The 21,513-nt window shown below is 36.2% G+C and overlaps 1 protein-coding gene across 10 annotated transcripts in view; it reads left to right on the top strand.

The window, feature by feature from the left end:
- Window positions 1-21,513, top strand: part of LOC310898179 (uncharacterized protein) — a 467,382-nt gene that overhangs the window by 179,902 nt on the left and 265,967 nt on the right. For 7 of the 10 annotated variants that reach the window (XR_014583048.1, XR_014583049.1, XR_014583050.1 and 4 more), the window contains one exon: window positions 17,228-17,384. The gene's annotated coding sequence lies outside the window, so the exon portion shown is untranslated. Of the gene's footprint in view, window positions 1-7,897; window positions 8,029-11,908; window positions 11,976-17,227; window positions 17,385-17,410; window positions 19,657-20,451; window positions 20,499-21,513 lie in introns of those variants that run through there. The other 3 variants (XR_014583056.1, XR_014583055.1, XR_014583057.1) reach the window with 3 other exon arrangements.

The following is a 21,513-nucleotide window of genomic DNA, read 5'->3' as shown; positions in this document are numbered from 1 at the left end:
GTGAAATGTAATTAACAGTATATATCACATAAATGCTTCAATCAATTTAAATTAGTCACTAGTTGGCTATGTATCACAGATTGAAGTGTGGTATTTAACAAGAAGAAAATCCTTATTAATAATGTTGTCCTTTGCATATTAATCCATTGTTAGACTTTGTCTTAAATGCATGCATTGTTTGACTTGATTACAGTAGTGGGTCTGAAAACATGAAATTTATTCTTTCCCTTCTTAGTATCTTTATCTGCAACACTTAAAGATAAAAGTAGGCATTAGAATCATAAGGAAGGTTTCCCTAAAGACAAATTTGTTTCTTTAGAATGGTGTGTGTGCATAAATAAACATTCCTCTGGGTGTGTGTATAGTATACATATAATAGGTCCTAACTGTCAGATTTTGATGTACTTTTTTCAACATGGGGCTTGAGATAGCAAGTGGAAATGGTGTTTAAATCTCCTGACAACAGTCTAGTTACTGTTTCCTTAACACGTGGCTTCAGAAGGACAGACTCTTTTCCACAGTTCTGCCTCTTAATGACATCAAATGAGTTAATATTTACCCCATTAGTTTCCCTGGTTGTACTTAATCGAGAGAGATTATTCACCACATGTAGGAAAATGATTGTGCTATCCATGTGTAAAAATATTTAGTTTATCATCTTTTGACCAAACAAACAAAACATTAATGGTCAGATGTCAATCAGGAAATAATAGCTGAAATTCTTATAACTTCAGCAAGTTGTGTGCTTATATCTGGTTAATTTTCAAGGTGTCTTTTTTTCCTCAGTAAAAACATTAAAGCATATCGTGGACTTCTCATTTTTAAAAGTTTTTTATTTTTCCCTAGCCTGGCAACCTATATATATGTTTTCTGAAAAAGGGTGGGTGTCACTATTAGGATGTACAATTAATGCCTCAGATACAATTTTGTAGATACCAGAACTGGATATAGCTGAATATAGATTTGGTTTTCTAAGCCACAAACACCTGAAAATAAATGGAGCTGGCTTAAAGGAAGTTGTCATTATTCTATTACCTAAGAAAATGTGTTGAGTTCTTCCACTTCAGAAAAACAAATATGGAAGAGGAGCACTGCTACTTGTCTACATTTATGGTATGTTTCCACATTTTTTGTTTGAAAACAGCTGTTTCATTTAAGATTTATACTAAGTAAATAGGAAAAGTAAATATTTTATTGAATATATTTACATTAGGCTATCTGAGAAAGTAAATAGAATTACCTTGCTCAATTTGTATGATGTTACAGGGAAGGAAAAACAAAAACTAACCAGTATATCACTCCTAGCAGTGTGTTAGATTTTCCTGTTTTTGTTAAATATTCCAGAACAATGTAATCAATCAAAAAGTTTCCCATTCCACATGGAGAAATGTTACCTTTTAAAGCATTGCTAAACACTTTGACATATTTGAAAAATTGAGTCCTAGATCCTAAAGGTTATTTGTCACAGAAGAAAGAGAAAATATGCTCTGTGCATGCGAGAATGGCAAATAAAGACTGTAAAGATGATAAATCTTGAGTTGGATACATAAACTACTCAGATTCATAGTTCCCAACTTCATCACACACAGCTGTAGTTTAATTTGGCCTTTACTGACATATAACTATATACAACGGGGAAGTTGTGGTCAGTAGATCATGTCTCAGGATGAAGTCTGATGAAGGAAACAGAAGAGAACAAATAGTACATACTATATTTTGAATTCAGGCCATGCTGAATCCTTAAAATTATTTGTTGCTTTGATATTGGGGGATTTTTTGATTTGTATTTTTTTCTGATTGTTTTCAAAGGCACACTAAGATAAAGCAAGCCTTGAAACCATCTTCTCCCACAGTATTTAAATGATGAAATACACATGACAGGCCTGGAAAATCTTTTGCACTAAAAATGTCTGAAGAACAGTCAAAGCCACTTGTTGATATGATTAAAGCAATTTAATTCAAAAGAAACTTTCTAAAGGCTTCTTCTGACAACTGGTAATTTCATACACTGTAGACAATACTATTACTTTATCCTAAATATTTTCTGTGAGATTACTGTGAATTCTTATAATCCATTGAAGCTCTTCTAGGTTTTATAAAAACAAGCTTTCTCTAATTGTGTGTTGTGTACTGTATGTTGTGGTCATAGCATGTGGCATTGATATGAAAAAAATAATTCAAATTTTGTGCTAACATGGAGGGGTTTTTTTATTGTTGTGTCCCTTGGATTTAATAATCCAATAAGAATAATTTTACAGTGAGAGGTAGACAAAGTGATGCTTGTAAAGCTGTATAGCATTTGACTATAAACTGATTTCAGCATTTGGCTTGCTTTAAATTGTTTCAGTAATACACAATTCTTTGTTAATAACTCTGATATTACTATATTAGATAATAATAACGCTAATGTTACTAGATTAGATAATGTCTTTATAATATTTTTCAAGGAAACTAGTTTGTATTAGAGGGCATATCAGAGAAACCTTCAATTGTAATTTTCAACAACCGAACACTCTAATGACAGATTAATAAAGGCGAAGGAAAAGGGCCCTGACAGTTGGTTGTCACTGTGTATGCTGCGAAGCAAAAAGCTCTTGCTGCTGCACTGAATTTTGCATAAAACCATGACAGGAATTTTCTTTCCCTGTCTCTGTAAGGGAAAGGAGCTTCTGCAAGTGGCCAGGTGAGAGAGGTGTTTGGATGTTCATGAACCACATCTAGCAGTCCATCCAGCTGGTAGCGCGAGGACGGTGAGAGGAGGACTGGAGATGCTCAGGTCGTGCGCTTTGAGCTCCCACCTAACATGAAATGTTGGACAGCCTCCTGCTGCACTGATCCTTGGTTTAAACATTAGGCACTTCGGATACAAAGCCGTGCCCACGGAGTCATCTGCTTAGATGTAAGGAGTGCTTCGCTTGTTGCCCACTGAAGTTGCAGACTTTGCATAATAGCATGTACTTTTCAGAGGACGGAGTATTTAATTATTTTGGTCTTTTTACTTAAATATGGCAGCGCAGTAGTACAAAAATAAATTGAATGAGAAAAACTCTAGACTGGTGTGAAAATTTAAGGTTCTGGAAATTTCAGATACAATGCCAAATAATGAGGAATGCTTGCACACTAACCTACTGGTAAATAATAGCTTTTACTTTTGGTTGCCTGGTATGTAAATGTCTTAAATTCCTTTGTTTTGTGTTAGTGCTATATAAGCATACTGTTATGCAAAATCTAGAGGATAAAACGTATTTTGTGACAAGGTAATAAATGTACTGTACATCCATAAAATAGTTTGATTTAGGGGCAAAAATCCATTAATGTTCAAATACCATTCAGAAAATGCCAGTGTTCTGTTTTTTTATAACTTCAGCTACTTATATGCTCTGTGTGAATATTTTCATTGTTAAACCAACTCATAATCTTTGTGCAGGCCCTAAATAGACTGAGAAATAATTACAGCTTGATATAGCTCTTGAAAGTGAAGATTGGCACAGAGTTGTGTAAGGGGAAAAAATGTGACTATCAACTCTGAAGCCTATACCTTTAACTCTGGACAAAGAAAGCAGTCTACTGAATTGAGTGGTCTCTATTATTTTTATAAGAAAGCATATATTGCCTATAAAGTGAATTTTAAAATATCAGTTATGTCATATTTGCAGCACATAAATAGGTGATTGTAGTACAGAGCACTCTCAACATCAGACCTGAGCACTTTCCCAGGTCTTCAAATGATGCAGGGCAGATGTTATCTTTGCTAATGCCAACTCTTCCATAGATGAGTTTTTAATTAAATTATCTTGCCTGATGATTTATCCCATATATTTGTTGCCTATAAAACTAAAATGTGTGTGTGGTACGGTAGGCAAAACAAACATTTTTATTAGGAAACCACATTAGAAATTAGTGTGTTAACTGGATATCCTAGTTTAATTGACAGTGTTTTAATTTACAGCTGTTGAAATTAATCTGCCATATTTGAATTTAAATTTGCATTTAAATATACTTTTTCAGGAAATTGAGGAAGCAATTGCCAAAGAGAAATAGATTTTGCTAAAGTAAATGTAGAGGAATTTTTTTTTTCCTTTTTTAAGTCTGGGAAAGACAGAACTCAATCCTAGCTTATATAGATAAGTTTATATAAGCCACATAGCATAAGAAGCTATTAATATTCAAGAGTTATTAGTACAAATCCCTTTATAAAGCAGCCTTTCTTTAGCTTTTGAGTGACATTGCAACATTGTTTTTCAATGAGACTGTCCTTGAGAGTCAACAAACTCCATTTCACTAAGAGGGTTAATTAAGGTCAAGTTTATAATGGGGTAGGAAGAGGCACAGACTGAAGCAGCCGTATATCAGATTGAGATTTCAAGGTCTCTGCAATGCATTAATAACTGTGAGGCTGGCTAATGTGGGTGGCATAACATGTTCTATATCAAAAAATGCTGGGAGCAAACCTGAAAAATCAAATACAGTTCTTTTTACTGAAGCGCCAAATTGGCAATATTCTGTCTGCAAACAAGAGCAAGTGAGGATGGAGCCACTGGTGAGGGGCAGCGGCATCATCCTCAAGGTCAAGCAGCAGCCTCTGCAGCTCCTGCTGATGGACAACAAACTGTGTGCCAGTGTGTGTGTCTGGTCCAGCTCTGGGGAAGCAGCATTTCTTGGAACGCATGAACCAAGCCAGTCTGGGTGCTGTGAGACAGCAGGGAGAGGAGAGGCTATGTTAATAAGGAGAGGGAGAGAGGCAGAGGAAGGGGAAGGTGTGACTTTTCCATGTGTGTATATTTTTTGTCTGTTATAGGTAAATATAGGGCAGTATTTTATTTTCCTCCAGATAAAGTCCCCACTGGTGCTAGGGGAGTTGTTGATCACTTCTGTGGTGCCTTCTGTAAAATTATTTTTGCTGGCAGTATCACAACATGGATCTCCTAGATTTTCAGAGCAATGTTGGAGATTTAAATTCAACAAAAGTCATCCAAATCTATTGTTTCAGTTTCTGGAAATTTATATTGTGGTATTTTTGTAGTTTTTATGGATCTGAGGTAATAAGGACAAAACTTTTAACTCTTATTAAGTAAATAAGTGTCATTAAAAAAAAATACAGCTGTCAAGGAGAAATGGAAGAGCATTATTGTTGAATGGCTTACAAAGCAGTGAGAGCTTTCTCCTTCAATCAAATAGTAATTCCAAGAAGTTCGGACTATGACAGCAGCTTTAAAACAAGATGTTTAATTTCTCTTTAGGGGCCCATTTGTCACAGGCTAACATTCTTTTGCATAGTGTAAAGAAAGCTTTTCAGATTCTTTTCAGCTGTCCTCATGTTACAACTCTCAATTTCACAGAGGTTGTCCTGTCTGATTCCTGCTTAGTGGTGGTGGTGTGTGCCTTGTTGGTTTAGATCTCTAAATGGAACAAGCTTCTTCAAGTGTTATCACATTGGATTTAAGACTTTTATTGTTCACTTAAGTTGATCATGTAAAACGTTACACAGCTCAATATTATGAAAGATTTTTGCAGCAGAAGAGCAAAGTCAGTGAAGGAATTAACTTTTACCAGCTTTACTATGGGAACTGCCAGTATCCTTGGATTTGGCTTGCCTTTTCTATCCGAACTCCCAGTCTTCACTCAGTTTTGAAAATTCAAATATTCAGGAGAATAGGTATGTCTAACCAACATCAAGATCTACAGGGTATTTCTCTCTGTCATTAAGGAAGTGAATTGTCAGGAGACCACACCAAATTTCTTAGTTTCTATCCCAAGCTCTAGAGAAACAATGATAGACTCAGACCTGGTTTCTCTTGTCTTGCAATATGAAATCAGTGTCACAAAATCACAGAATCGTCTAGGTTGGAAGAGACCTCCAAGATCACCCAGTCCAACCTCTTACCTAACACTAACAAGTCCTCCACTAAACCATATCACTAAGCTCTAAATCTAAACGTCTTTTAAAGACCTTCAGGGATGGTGACTCAACCACTTCCCTGGGCAGCCCATTCCAATGCCTAACAACCCTTTCGGTAAAGAAGTTCTTCCTAACATCCTACCTAAACCTCACCTGGTGCAACTTTAGCCCGTTCCCCCTCGTCCTGTCACCAGGCACGTGGGAGAATAGACCAACCCCCACCTCTTTACAGCCTCCTTTAAGGTACCTATAGAGAGCGATGAGGTCTCCCCTGAGCCTCCTCTTCTCCAGGCAGAACAACCCCAGCTCCCTCAGCCGCTCCTCGTAAGACTTGTTCTCCAGACCCCTCACCACCTTTGTTGCTCTTCTCTGGACTCTCTCGAGCACCTCCCTGTCCTTCTTGTAGTGAGGGGCCCAAAACTGAACACAGTACTTGAAGCGCGGCCTCACCAGAGCCGAGTACAGGGGGACAATCACTTCCCTAGCCCTGCTGGCCACACTGTTTTTTGTGCAAGCCAGTATGTTGTTGGCCTTCTTGGCCACCTGAGCACACTGTCTTGTGCCAATCCTCAGCTGCTGATGATTTTATTTGCCACGTTTTTGCCCACAGTCCTAGCTTATTTCTTCAATATTCTCTTGAGGTTAATTCCTTCTCTTATTCCCTCTCTGCATGGTTAGCATCCTCTTAAATCTGGATCCTGCCCTTCCTGTGCATGAAACATTCTGAACCTGTCTCGCTCCTGGCCCTGTCTGTAACTCTGGCTGCTTCCATCTTCCTCCTGTGTGCTGGGCAGGCAGCGAGCAGGGAAGGAGAGGAGCTCTGTTTTCAGCTACAGTGCTTTGTGCCACAGTGGCATCTAGCTGCAGCAGTTACAGATAAAATACCACACGGTCCGTGCAGTCCTGGTTTGGAGCAGGTCAGCGCAGATGGGCTATTTAGAGAATTCATCTGCCGTAAATGTTGAGCATATGCAAAGTATGATCAAAGTCTTAGGATGGCTTTAACATTTTCTTTTTCCTGCATCCAGCAGAAAAGGAGCCCTTGTAGCAACATATAATGCCAAGAGAGTTTCAAGTCTCCGCTGCAAAACTGGAAATGCTAAAGCTTTTGAAGGAACTGGCTACAAATTTTTTTGTGTATTTAAAACAGTTTCACACACTAATTTAGTCTTGGAAATAGTTTAAGATTTTATTTATTTATTTATGTTAAAGCCTTGTAAAATATCAGTACAAGGTAAATTCTCTCAAGTAAATATTGGGAACTGAGTGGTATGAGCCCTCCCTACAGAAATGAGAAAAAAATGTTAAGCAACTAAAACCACAGGAGCCAAGAGCAGGAGCTGTTGAAGATTTCTTTGACTGGCTTTCTGTTGGTATTGTTTGGTATATATTTTGTTCATGTTTATTTTATACTGAGAGTTCATAGCCAGATCTTCAACCAAAATATGTTTTGCACGTATTCATATTTCAGCAATAAAGCAAGCTAAGACAATAAACACAAATTTTCCTTAGGTTCAAACCTGCAAGGTTTTCTTAGCCTGCCCAACTTTTGCTCATTGCTGCTGACTCTGAAGAAATTATGAGCTTGTGCTTGATTTTTCCTATTGGAAAGAGGTCCACTCAGATCATTTGGGCTTCTCAGCTGCATAAAGATACTGCAGGTATGTAACTGTTTACAGTGCTAGTTTTCACCAAACCTTGAGTGCTGTGCAAGCTTGCTATTCGTTTGTAAGTCAATCTTACTTTTGTAACGTTTTCCCTTGTAATTCTGCAAGTAGATCAAAACTTGAAATCACTCTGTGTGCAAAGGGGTGTGAGATACACATGCCAGTGAAAACATTTTTACACTTAAAATAATCTCCAGGTGTGTTTTTTTGTTTTTGTTTTGTGCCACCTAGGTAAAACTGGAAACCTGATGAATAGACTATGAAGGAAAGAAGTGTTTTTATGATTCCCGTGCATACTCTTCTGGTATTTATCATAGAGAATGCTGCAACACTCAGCAGAGTATTATCTGTGCCACAAAAGCCAGCCACAGGGAACTGCTATACACGGCACACAGGGTAGCAGGACTTCTTTGTTGAAATGCATTCTTCAGTGTATTCTGGGGCATTTAGTAGTTTCTAATGGTAATAACCTTATCCAATTAAAAAATATATATATATTCGTTTTTAATGTGGTGACAATTCTGTGACATTTGTTTGACAAGCTCCTTTGATCATGAGCTGAAGCTAGGACTGAGGAAACCTCAAAACACATTTTTGTATTGTGCTGCATCCACAGAGACAGGGGGACTGACATTGTACCTTGTCAGAACGATCCTTTGGTATTCGTAACACACGGTATTTATGTATTTCTAATTTGTTTTGCAATAGTTTAGTTTTAATTAAAAATTTAAACATTATGAAATCAATGATTTAGTTTCAGGGCTCTGGAGCAGAATGAGAATTTTTTAATAAGCTTTTGCATTTCTTATAGGAGGAAATTAAAATTACAGTTTACCATACACAGTGCTTTCTTCCTTTCCTTCTTTCTTTAAATTGAAATTACTAAATTAAGACGATATACAGCTCAGACTGGGTTAAGAGAGAAAGCTGTGTCTCTTCACAGTACTAGCCTGTGACCAACTGAATGGAGGAAGTAAGTCTATGAGAAGCAGAGAAGGAAAGGATGATGCGGTATATATGCTTGCACCCCCAGTATTTCTCCCTCATTTTGTTTCTTCCTATGGATAAAAAGGTGGTATGGTGATTAGATTAGCTTTCCCCCTTCTGTTTGCAGGTAAGTCAATGGCTCACTCTTATGCCAGATTAGTATCAGCAGGACGTGACAAAGTAATGGAAACCAGCCAGATCTAAGTTCTCTGTTGCTTTTCTCAGCTGCACTGAATAAGCTGTGTCTTTCTGTGCTCTTCCCATTCCCACCTTTACAAGAAATATTTTATGCAACTGCTGCCCAACTGTACTTTCACAAATAATACTATTTGTAGTTTATTATTTGCCCAAGTTTTATTAAGGTGAAATAAAAAATCACTATGACTTGTAGTAGGAAGTGTCACCTGATGAAGGAATTGAAACTTAATTCATTTTTATATACAAGTCATGTAGAGAGATGGCTGTGGACTTCATGGAGCATCTGGCAATAAAATGTCTAATGGAAAAAAAGATATGATTTTATACACAGTGTGTGTTAGGAAAGTGCAGAGAATTTTGCAAATTATATGGAAATAGCCTTACCAAAAAATGGTAAAAGGAAGAATTTCCGTATAGTTTCCTTTACATTTAAAGGATGGAAGTTGTGTTGTTGTTGTTTTTTCTTTTTTTCTGTTTGTTTTTATTAAATATTAAATCTGATAGGCAGAAATTTCTTCTAGAAGTCATTTTCAAGGCTGTCTGTCTCCTAACTCTCATTCGTATATGCACAGAGGTGTTTACAGGGAAGCTAGGAGCATGACTGGAGGAGGATGTCGGTCTGAGAGGAAAAAATGGAAAGTCATTTTGTGTTCTATCAAAAATACATATTGGCTCCCATTTGAAAGTTACACTTACAGAAGCTAACAAAAAAAGACAGAACCCTTTAAACTTCATAGTTACTTAAGCCTTTAGAGATATGGATGAAGAGAAATTATTGAAGTAGGGAACAGGATGCAGATCCTTTAATGGTATTATAACAAGCTTGCATAAGCAGAGTCAGTATAAACCAGCTGTGGATTTGATACCCCAAAATTATTTATTATTTTTTGTTACCCAAATGTATGTGTACATACGTTAGATGGCTAATATCTACATAAAGATCTTAACGGGGGCAGGCTGAGATAGAAATGAATAGCGCTATGTTAGGTCTGAAAAATTAGTTTTTAAATCATTAATATAAAAATTTGTGGGGTGATCTCATCTATTTCAAAATAGTGGAATTAGAGGAGACCCTTTCAAAAGCAGAAGTGGAAGGAAAATTAGCAATAATTTCATGATAAAGAAGCAGACTCATATGTAGGAGGTAAGCAAATGACTGCAAAAATGGCAGGCTTTCAGAACAAAACCTTGATTTATATATTTGGCTACAACAGAACAAAGTCATACAAGGAGACCATAAAGCAGGAGGCTGAAAACATTGACCATACACAGAGTGATGTTTGGTAGAATTATATCCGTAAACATACTAGAGGAGTTGGTGTTTTGTATGAGTTCCTAGGGAAACATTATCTGAAGTTAAGAAAACGATCAAGTTTGCTGTTTTAATGCAGTTAAGAAGTCTGCTGTTTCCCATCATTCTTTATATTCAGATTGCTGCCCCATTGCATCTCTCTCATGGCTGAGTACCACCAAGTTATCAAGATTAAGATATGAAAATGTGCTGCTATTTCACAGCATTTTTAGCTTGGGAGTTCTTCCTGTTTGTCTTGTAGAAAGCCTAGTACTGAATGTCAAAGATTTGATGAATGCTCTAGATTCAAAAAAAAAAAAAAAAATTAAAAAGGAACCATAAAACGTAAGTAGGGAAAAAAAGTCTGTGTGGATTTGTTTCATCTGTGTATCAATAAGTTGCCCTCAGGGCTTTAGAAACTTCAGGATGAATACTATGGGGCCTGCACTCCTGAAGTTATCAAATCATTCTACTGTATCACATAAGCCCAAGCACATCTTGATAAACTCATAGATAAAATTATTTTCAATTTCACCATTAGTAAGCATTTTTCAAGATATTAGTCAGGGCTCAAAAGTGTGCATGTTTTTAAAAGCAAAGCTCCAAGTAGTATTCAAGAGATTAAAAATCTGTGAGATCTTTCAGCATATTCAAATCTGGAGATAGGTTGTTGCTAATCTATACCTTAAACAAGCAAGCAACGCATCCTTCACTCTGACCACATTAGTAGCAGCATCAGGAAAAAAAAAAAAGTCTCCCAGGATCTAATAAGCAAAACTCCTTATTTAAAAAAAAAAAAAAGTATTACCAGCTCAGTATCAAACCTTTTTCTTCTCACTGACATAGTGTAAGTGTAAGCCAATGTACCAACAAAATCAACAAGACAGAAGGCAGCTGTTAGTGAGGTTTCAGTTATTGTATATGTGCTTCAAAGCCAAATATTTCCTCCTTCAGTGACCAAAGCCATTTTATGCATTCACTAACCAGTGTAATTTGTAAAATCCTTTAAAGAAAAAAGGAAAAAAAAAATACAAAAATTGGGAAACCAAATGAAACATCATCTGTATTGAAACTAACAGTAAAATTTTCATTAACTTCAGTGAAGGATTTCGTTGATGTTTTTCCTGGAATACCAAAGGTTCCTCTGAGTAGATCACCACTATTATTGCTATCAGCAAATACTCATCCTTTACCAGCAAGCATGATGGCCAAGCCCCTTGTACGGTAGTCTGGCATGGGATCCAGGTTGTGAGATGCTTGGTTCTCAGACACCAGTTCAGCAAAGCCCTGAGACATGGATTTAGCTGTTGGTACACAGGGAGTCCCAGTGGTCCTCGAAGTGCTTTACTGGACTGGGGCCAACATGCTTAATTCTTGAGCAGTGGAGCTGTGTACAGTAAACATAAAATTTTATCCTGTGTTTTCATTGTTGGTGCTGCCAAGTTTCACCTCTTGTTTGTTGACTTGTGACTCTGATGATGTTGTCAGTCTGCACGCATAAAGTAATAAAAATCTTTAACTTTAGGATGGCGTTGCCTCTATGGCTCATAAAACAATGCGACCAGAACCATCTATATATCATCTGCCTGTATTAATTGTTTTTTGGAGGTATAGCATACATGTCTCTGCCCACGGGAGAGCTAAGCATAGTGAATCTTTTTCAAAGAACTTTTTAAACTAATGAAACTGAGAAGTATTTTAAAAATGTTTGCAGTTCTCTCAAGGGAAGAGCATTGCAGCAGTAAATAGTTGCTTCATGCTGCTGCTCATTTCTGTTTTCTGGCCAAAAAAAGTCATTCAGTATTGCATAGATGAGTGACTTAAAAACCTGTGTCAGATTAATCTTTTTTATTATTTTTTTTAAAGCAGACAATACACTGTACTTGTGGGATTGCGCTAGGAACAAGTTCATTAAGCTAACAAAATGAGACAGGTATGTAGCAGAACTGTCAGGAAGAGCATTGATCCAACCCAGTGTCTTGTTAATGAAGTACTGTATTTATGTGGATAGGGGTAAAGGTTTTTAAAGTGGTGAACCGTTTGTGTCATTTTCTGTGATAAGCATAACGTTTTGCAAGTTATAGTTACTTGTGTTCAGTGTGTCCTTTGGATACCATGATTAAGATATGAATATAAGGCCTCTAAAAGAAAAGTTAATCAGTCTGATCACAAAATGATGATTTTCTTTTTTGTTAGTTTTGAAAGTTAGTGGAGAATCTGGCCGGTGAGGCAATAAAAATATTTCCTGAATGTTGATTTTTTTGCAGCAGCATTTGAATGGTAAAACTGAACCTAGCACCTCTGACTGGAGTTCTTCTGGCTCTGAATCAACATGGTGATGAAATTTCACATTTTCAAAGAGCCTGGCCTTTTTGATAGCTTTGTTGTTGTTGTTCTTGTATGTACTACAGAATCAAAATTTCTAAGGAAAGGAAGAAAAGTAAAACTCTGAATATCAGTAAATAAAAATGAAGCATACAAGTGGTAAGTAATAGTTATGAAGCATGAAGGAGGTCTTAAAGAGCAAGATCTTTGTTTTTGTGAGACCACTTGAGACTGATTTCAAAGCAGAACTCCTGCTGAGGTCGTTGGTATGGATTTGAAAGCTAAAAACTGGAACTTTTTGATTTTTTTTTTCGTATGTATGATCGAAAGACTTATAGGCAAAGCAGATCTCTGAATTTTTCCTCATAGATATATTTTTAATTAGAAAAATAAATATAATGTCATATTGCAGTTATTTGTATCTTGTAGAACTGTGTCTCACCAGCAAACTTTTCTATTTCAGGTTATAATGATAGGTAGTGTTTTCAGGTGATCTCAGCGAAGTGTTATGATTAATATTCTCTGTTCACTTTGGGTCCTTTCCGTTTTAGTTGAAGTGGGGGGATCAGAATGAAAAACTCCAAACATTAAGTGAAGTGTTCCTCATGAAAATTATGCAAATTGCAATTGTCTACTAAATTAATTGTGTTCATTGGAATAGCATATGAAAAATGAAAGATATTTCCAAATGTTAAATAATGGCTGGATCATTCTGAAATTAAAAAAAAATTAAACAGATACATGGTCATAGTGTGCTATTCACCCTGTGAAATTGCATTTGACCTCCGTTGGGTAATTGTATTATGCCTGCCTAAATTTCCATGCACAGTGATTTACAATTGAACATATTATTCTACTCCTTCTATTCTACTGTACTGCATACAGCTGCTATTTATTGCTATATAGTTATATTTATTTAGAAGATGATCATGTTCTAGTAGCTGACTCCCATGCTTCCTATATAGATTTATTTGACAAGTGCATTTTCCAGCAAGGTAATTAATACCATGTAAACAAAAGATTATTTATATTTATGCATCATATATATTCTGATCAACTTCAGACTTCTGATGAAAGAGAGGAAACAAAATTAAAGCACAAATGGAAAATGTTTGCATCCCTTTCTTAATGAAAATTGCTGGGTACTCCTTTCTAAGGATTGCACAAAAAAACATCCCATAAACTACTTTATCAGCAACAGAGAAATTTTCGTGGTGCTGGTCTACAGATCCATGCAATACGTATTGAATATAAAGATATTTCTCACTGCCTGAACAGAGGCTCAGCAGTTATCTGACATCAGTCTTCAAACATAATTGCAAGTTTAAACTCTTTGAAGAAAAAGGTATTTTATCATAGAGAAAGTAGTTTATGCTCGTTTTTCATTTTTAATCAGGCTTTAGTTCTGTAGCTTCATTCTAAGAAGAATTCATATCAGATGGGAATAATAGGCAGAGAGGCTAATTTAAGCCCAATAATTTGAATCCTAAGTCTACTCCTGTTAAGCGTGTTGGAAAATGGATTGCTTTGTAATAGCTGAAGTACAATGTCATGCAGTTGTAACAAACAGACTTCCCCCCTCTATGGACAGAGGATTGTATTTTACAAAAGGGTAAGAACTTGATATAAAAGAGTGATTAAGTTATACACACAAGCTCTGAACTGTATGTAATGCCTGTTTTAGCTGAGCCTGGGTTGAACTGTATGGTACTAAATAATGCATATATGAAGTAAATGTAAGATCTGAGTGGCACTGAAACTCTGGAGACTAGTGAAAACAAACAGCATCTTGCTTCTTTTATTAGTAAATGTTCGGGCATTAGTGTGAGAGAGAAAAGTACTTTTGTTTTTGCAATACCTTTGAAACCTTCTTAACACACTTTGTGTCAACCTGTTAAGTAACGCTTCCTGAAAGTATGGGTAGAGGCAGGTTAGTTAAAGTAAGGACTAGTCTGAGTCTGTCCACCAAATATAATTCAAGCGTGAGCATGTTCTGATCTTTGAAAATGTCAGGAGTCCTAATGTGTTTATGTTTTTTGTTGTTTATCTCCATCTCATGCATTAGTATTTTCTGCTTTCAGTGAGATTGATAAAAACATCAAATTATTGTTCAACTTACAAAAGGGACTTTGAGCCAGGGCTCAAACTTGATCTTGTTTCAGTGCAGGAAGTGCATTATTCCCAAAACTTTCAACAGTTTTGAAAAACAAACAACGACAACAAAAAAAATCAATTAAACTTTTCCTTTGATTCCACTGTTTCCTAAAACAGATATTTTTTTAGACTTAAGGCGACCATGAAAATACAAACTTTGACACTTCAAAAACTGAGATGTGGCACTGAGAATTAGAAAACTGTTTAATGACATTAGATGTTGAACTAGAACTATTGTTTTAGGTAGAACATAAAATGTGCATCCTGAATTCCTTAATTTACTTAATTATCTCCTAATTACAGTCTAATTAATTACTAATTTGTCTTAATTTCCTTTGGTAATTTCCTTATTAATCCCTACTTCAATATGTTACATTTTTATCCTTCTTCCTTTAATTGGGAAACAGACCTTGTAGTCTGCGCTATGATATAAAGGTGCTGTTTTGGTGGTTTTTTTTTTTTGTTTTGTTCTTTACCTGCTGTGAAACATAGTGAAATGTGGCTTTGCAGAATGCATATTTCCCTTCAAAAGTCAAATGACCGTGCAGTGGCCAGTCTCACTGAGAACCCAGGAAAACAACTCTTGATTTATGTTATAGATTTCTTACCTTATTTATTTATTTATTTTAAAGTATGATTTGTATGAAGACCAAAGTATCCTGAGATTTCTTCATGAAACATAGTCATTTCAATGTTTTGAACCTCAATTTCTACTTGATTATTGGTCCTTTTGCATCTCATTTAAGCAGATCTTCAGTGTGACTTCATTTTATTTCAGAAAGTTCTTTCTTTCCTCATGTGTGGATATTTCCTATTTGCATTTCTTCCAGACATTCTTTCAGACCTGTTTGTTAACTAATCTACCTTACTAAAACAATAAACAACAACAAAAACATATATGCACATACATGTACACACTATGCCACAGTTCAAGTTTCCTCTTCCTTGAAAAACTGCATGTTAACTAGAAGACCTAGTTCATTTCCTTTCACTGAAATACATCAGGCTAGAGGTGTAGCTATCAAACGCTTATATCTTGCATCCAAATGGGGGGAAACATTGCAAAGTGAGGAAAGTGCACAGTTCAAGTGAGCTTTCACAATATAACTCAGCAACATTTTAATCAAAAAGGATTCTGTTGTTAGCACAGATGGAGGCAAAGCAGTGGGAGCCTAAGCTGTCCAACAGTAGCAGAGCCAGAAAACGAGAGGTCCTCAATTTAACAGTGTTGGCAGAGTATAGTTCCCTGTAATTGTGCAGCAAGTCTGATGTTGTATACAGGGATAAGTTGGAATGGCTTTATTTTTGTGGAAGTTGTTTTTTTAGTAATAGCTTTCAGAGTCCGCACCACACAATTTTAAAATAAGTAGATTTATTATGCTTTTCAACCAGTTAGCTAGGGAAAACTTTCGAAATCATAGCAGAGGAAAAAAAAAAAAGAATCAAGACCTAACATAGGGTAGATGGTATCTTTGTTGCATTTCTAGGAGATTTCTGAGGAAATTAAGAGTGATGCAGAAATATTCCCTTCTCTACATGATATTTAACAGCCATTGCTGGTTCTAACTGTGTAGATCTCAGCTTGGAGAAGAAAGAAGGAAGGGTCAAGAGAAGAGGGGAGTGGCAGGGAGAGTGGTGGACGTGGTATGTCTTCATTTTTGGCTTACAATAGCACAACTCAGATGGCAACAGAGACTACTGGATCTGTAGGTTGCTGACTTACTTTTGCTTCATCAGTGTTTATGGTGCATGAAAACTCTACCAGTGTCATCTTGTCACTGCTCTGGGGGCTGCTGTTTTCACTGCAGTCAGGGCATTACCTTGAATGCAAAGTCTGCGGGCCCACCTTGTGCTGCCAGTGATGATGGGCTTAAACTAAATTGTTCAATTATAAAGCAGCTTTGAAACATCCTCCTGAGAAGATGATAACCTCTGGCAGAGGGGCAGTAACAAACAAGTTAGTCCATAGCATTTCTAACAGCCACAGCTGCTTGCTAATTAAATGTGTATCAGGCCTGATGTATATAGCCTGAGGTGAATTAGGTGGGGGGAGCATGAGGCCTTCTGCTGGCAGGTTCTTCCTTGAGCCCTGGTCCTTTCCTTCTCTGGAGAGCAGTTAGATGAGCAGGGCTGTGGCTTCTACAGGATCAAAGCTTCCAATTATGTTGTTCATAAGGTACATTTCCACTGCCACCTAAGTCTGGGGTAGATTATTATTTTTATTTTTTTTCCCCAGGGATATAATTTAGACTAATAACCGCTACACAAAAGCTTGCAAGGGTGGCCATGAGTGATCTGTTACTCTTGGGACCTATTTTATCTCACTGACCCTGTGCTTTCATTGTCTTCTCTTTCTTTTGGCCTTGAAATATAATTTTATTAGAAAAATGATTGTAAAATAAGAACCTGCATTTAATTTCCCAGTTACCTTTACATTAAGGGTTCTAGGTTATTTGGGCAAGGCCTTGTTGGTTTACTACATGAATGTGTTTTTCAGCTTAGCAGTTGCAGCAGATAATTCTAAAATCTGGAAATGTAGCCATGTTCTTTCTTATTCTGTTCATTGAGGCTAAATAGAAATCACAGGTTGTTTTCTGGCCTCATAGTATTTAGTAATATAAACTAGTGTAGTGTATGACTAAATAATTCAGAGTTAAGAAGTGTTTGACTTTGGTTGTTTTTTTGTTTGTTTGTTTGTTTTCCCAGAAGTATTAAGAGTGGTATGCATGTCTCCACAAAGTCAGCAGCAAGCAGCAGCATTGCTATGAAGTCCAATTAAGTAATTTCTACTCAGTGACCTCTGCTCCTGTGGATTGAGTCTTGTTAACTTTAAAATCTGAGTCCAGTTCAACAAAGACGACAGGTAAGTGGAGAAAAAAAAAGCTACTATATAAGCCACCTTCTCAATCATCAGAAAGAATTTAAATTTATAGTCGCTGCAAATGTTGAAGATCCCTGGGCTGTAAGAGTCTGCCTTGTGTTTTAGTACTCAACAACTCAAACTTCCAAAAAGTCTCATTACTTATCTCATTGATTAACTTGAAGCACAGAGTGGCTTGTAACAGAAGCTAGGCCCAGGTATTTAGGCGACTAACTCGAAGTCAAAAGAAAACCATTGTAGACAAATGCATATGAAAGTACTTGCTCTTTTCAATTATATTATTCATAGGGGTAAAAAAAAAAAAAATCAAAAGGATTCACTTCATTAACACAGTCAAGCATAATTGCATATAAATTTTTAAAATAAAACATTAGAAAAGGAAATGCTGAGTTATTTTCTAGAACATAAATATTCCCTCTTACTTTTCTTACTGAAGGAGGGTGAGAAACACTATTTAGCGTGTTAGTGAAGTTTTCTTTCATTCAAGGAGTATAGTGTTATAAATGTACTTTGTTTTGTTTTGCGTTTTCCCCAAAGGCAGAAGACTTTGGCATCTGCAAAGGTTCTTGAGTCCTTGAATTATCCCCCTGGGCTATCTGTAAATCTAATCTCAGCCAAGCACTTACTAGTTATATGATAAAGTCAGAGATTAGGGGCCAAATTATGTTTTCAGTTATTCCACTGAAACCCATTGAAATCAATGTGAGATTGGACTTGTGTAACAGGGAAGAATTTGGGCTACTGTCTTCAAGAGATAAGAACAGGGCCAATATTATAACAGCCTTTTCCAACAAAAACAGATTCAGACAAACTTAGTGTCATGTGATGCCCTTGATGTATATATAGAACTCTGAGCGTTCTTTTTGGACACACATTTAGAAAAGTACCTCTTTTTTTCTCTACTTGTTAGGTTGAGAGGAGTTTAGGTATTAAGCATCATAAATTAATTTTACGATTAAACTTACAAAGTATTGCTGCTTTCCCATTTCGTCTTCAAGGGCACAGTGTGGCACTGTACAGGTAGCAATCAGAGTCCTTTCTTTGAACCACAGACACTCACAAGAAATAGCTCATATTATAACTGTAGATGATGAGGAGCATAGACAATCTTGACTTTACTGCATGGAGTTTTAATATCTGTTGTGGAAATAATATGACGTCTTCTCTTCTCTTATCATTTCACTTTCTGGTCTTGACTACAGAACTTCTTGAGAAATAGTGATACCCGGGTTGTGTCATTGTTGAATTGATTCAACGTCTAAATCAAAGTATGTCTAAGGGATGAGCCTGGTTATGTGAAAGTAGGAAGCGGTATGCTTACCCTAAACTGTTAGGTTAGTTTGACCATGGAAGTGAATAGAAATGAATAGAAAAATGGTTTTAACTTTTTTTTTCTTTTATTTTGCTAAGCAACTCATCTGCTTCTTCCACAGACCTTGGATGGTTTTTCTTGTTTGTCAAGTCAGTGCCTCTGACTTCCCTTTAAATTTACCCATATGAGCAGCAAATTGATCCATATTGTTCCCTCCTAATGTCACCCTTCTGTGCTTCTGCACTTGGATGATTGTGGTGCTGTTTTGTCTAACAGACGTAGTCATACAGACGTTCAAAATGGTGCAGTGCTGCTCTGCGCTGTTAAGCAGATATGTTGCATGCTAAAAATAGTTGTTTTTCAGTGGCATGTAGAACAATCTGTAGCATTATATCCAAGTTTAAAATGTTCATAAAGTATTTTTAGACCCTTGGATGAAAGGGGATTATATAAATGTAAGGTATTATTATTATAGTCATTTTATTAAATAAAAATGGAAGGTGTCTTTGTGCATAAAATTTATGCACATGAAAAACAATACTTGGCAGCCTGGAGTAACAGCACAGAGCGTTGAAATGATGACAGTAACAAATAGCTCTGGAACACCAACAGAACCCATGGTATTGCATGTGTGCTCTGCAGTATGTGAACAGACTGCAACAGCTTTAGAGAGGATTGTAAAGAAGTGCGTAAAACCAAGTTGCAACAGCATCATACAAAATAAAGCAAGCAGGAAAACTACAGCTGTGGCTCTATTAGAGAATAAATTGGATAGATGGTAAAGCAGAACTTGTGTTGATTGGCAGCCGACACTAGCTCTTCCTTAAATTAGAAATTTATTTGGGATTTTGCTGTAGCACTGAACACAGGAAAGAGACCCATATGAGTTTGTCAATGTGAAACAGAGGTGGCAAACCTTTTAAGGATCCACTACACTGAAAGGTTTGTTTATTCCCTTTTGTATGGATTTTCTTCTATGAGATGTGCCTTAAAAACCTCACAATAGCTTTGGTTTGTTTGTGTCTCTTCTCTCTCCTCTCTCTTCTCTCCTCTCTCTCTCTTTCTCTTTTCTTTTTCATTCTCCAGTTAATTTCTGGATTTATATAGGATATTGCTGAGTGTGAAAATGTTACCCTAACTGCTTCAAAGTGAAGGAGGAGTGTTTTTCAAGGGAAGTAAAGGTTTTGCTAACAACAGTAAAGCAAATGTAGATAGATTTGGCTGGAAAACAAGAATTCCACATGTAATATAATATTTTCCACATTAATTTTTGTTCTTTATTGGAGAGAACACTGCACCACTAAGTTCCAAATTATTATGAAAACCCAGAAATAGAGCCCTAATTACATAGCCTGCTGATCAGGGCAATCATCTGGGTTTTGGGACACTTGTATACACATTCCCTTCCAATTAGCACATTCCAGATGAGGTCCCACTAGCTGGCCTGCAATCAGCTTGTCATACATTCAGTAAATATTTTTCTGTACAAAGTGGAAAACATCAGGTAGTCATAGAATAAGTAGATGATACCTTTTGAATATTTTGATAGTTATTACCTATAGTTATATTGCTATTAGATGTCTGTCTGTCAGTTATATGTTTAGATGTTTATATTAGATGTTAGATATTAGTTACATTTTTGTTAGATGTTTGATAGTTACTAGATGTTTAAGATGTACAGCATGCAAGTGCTTGATCTGAATCTGAGATCAAAGGTGTCATTTGTTTTTTTCACAGCTTTCTACTGTTGAGTCTAAATACAGAGATTTGACTGAAATAATGCTGTGAGTTAAAATGTTAATATATCTTATGGTTGTGTTTCTTGATAATGGTCTCTATTATTTATCTAATTCAGGTTTATTTTGACTTTTTCAGTTTTTATGAGTAGCTTTGTTCTGCATTAAAGTTTTGACTAAAATCTTTAACTGAATGTGCATAAATTTCTGTTTGGCTTCAACCAACAACTTTTGTGCTAAGTGTATGAATGGACTTTTTTTTTTTGTAAATGCAGTGCTGTATTAACCTTATCTTTCTATTTGAAAAGTGCACCCCAAAACATACTAGTTGTATGAATTACAAGTGTGATCACATTCCTAACGTATGAAAAAAGCATCACAAGAAAACTTGCATTCCTGTGGCCTGACTTCAGAAAAAAACTGAAATTCAGAGAAGCAAAAGGCTTGCAGATATGTCACAAAAAACTAGTATGAAGGCTGTGTCCTGCTATAGAAGATTTCAGAGAGAAGGGGGAAAAACAAACAAAAACCATTCATATTTAAGAAGTATTCTAACAGGCTGTACACATTTCCCATTTATCTGGAATAACACATTTATTGGGCAAGTCAGAGAAATGCCTACATATTTTATTGCTGTGATTTAATTTTTCCTTTTTTTTTCGTTTTCATCTTGCTGCATGGAGTACATAAACCAACTTTTCAAGAACAAAGGCAAATGAAAACTATGTTTTTTCTTTTTCCTTCTGCCCCAAGTGTTTTTAAGCCAACAAATAAAAATATGACTAGGCATTTTTGAAATACAACTCCAGGTGAAACTTAAAACTAAAAAGAGATATTTTCAACCCAGAAAGCCTTTGGGAGACTGAGGGAAATGAAGATAATTTTATTTATATATATGTGTATATATAAAATGCACACACACACACACCCTTTTTTGTAGGGATTGCTTCTGCCAGAAGGAGTTCAAGCTAAATGTGCTGGTCTCGCTAAAATTGTACCTCTGTTTTCCTGCATTTTTCTAATCCGCTCTTTCTATCAGTCCATTAGTCTTTATTTCATGATA

The sequence above is a fragment of the Anser anser genome, assembly GCF_964211835.1.
Source record: "Anser anser genome assembly, chromosome: 4".
NCBI lineage: Eukaryota > Metazoa > Chordata > Aves > Anseriformes > Anatidae > Anser > Anser anser.
This window is presented reverse-complemented; position numbering and strand designations above follow the sequence as displayed.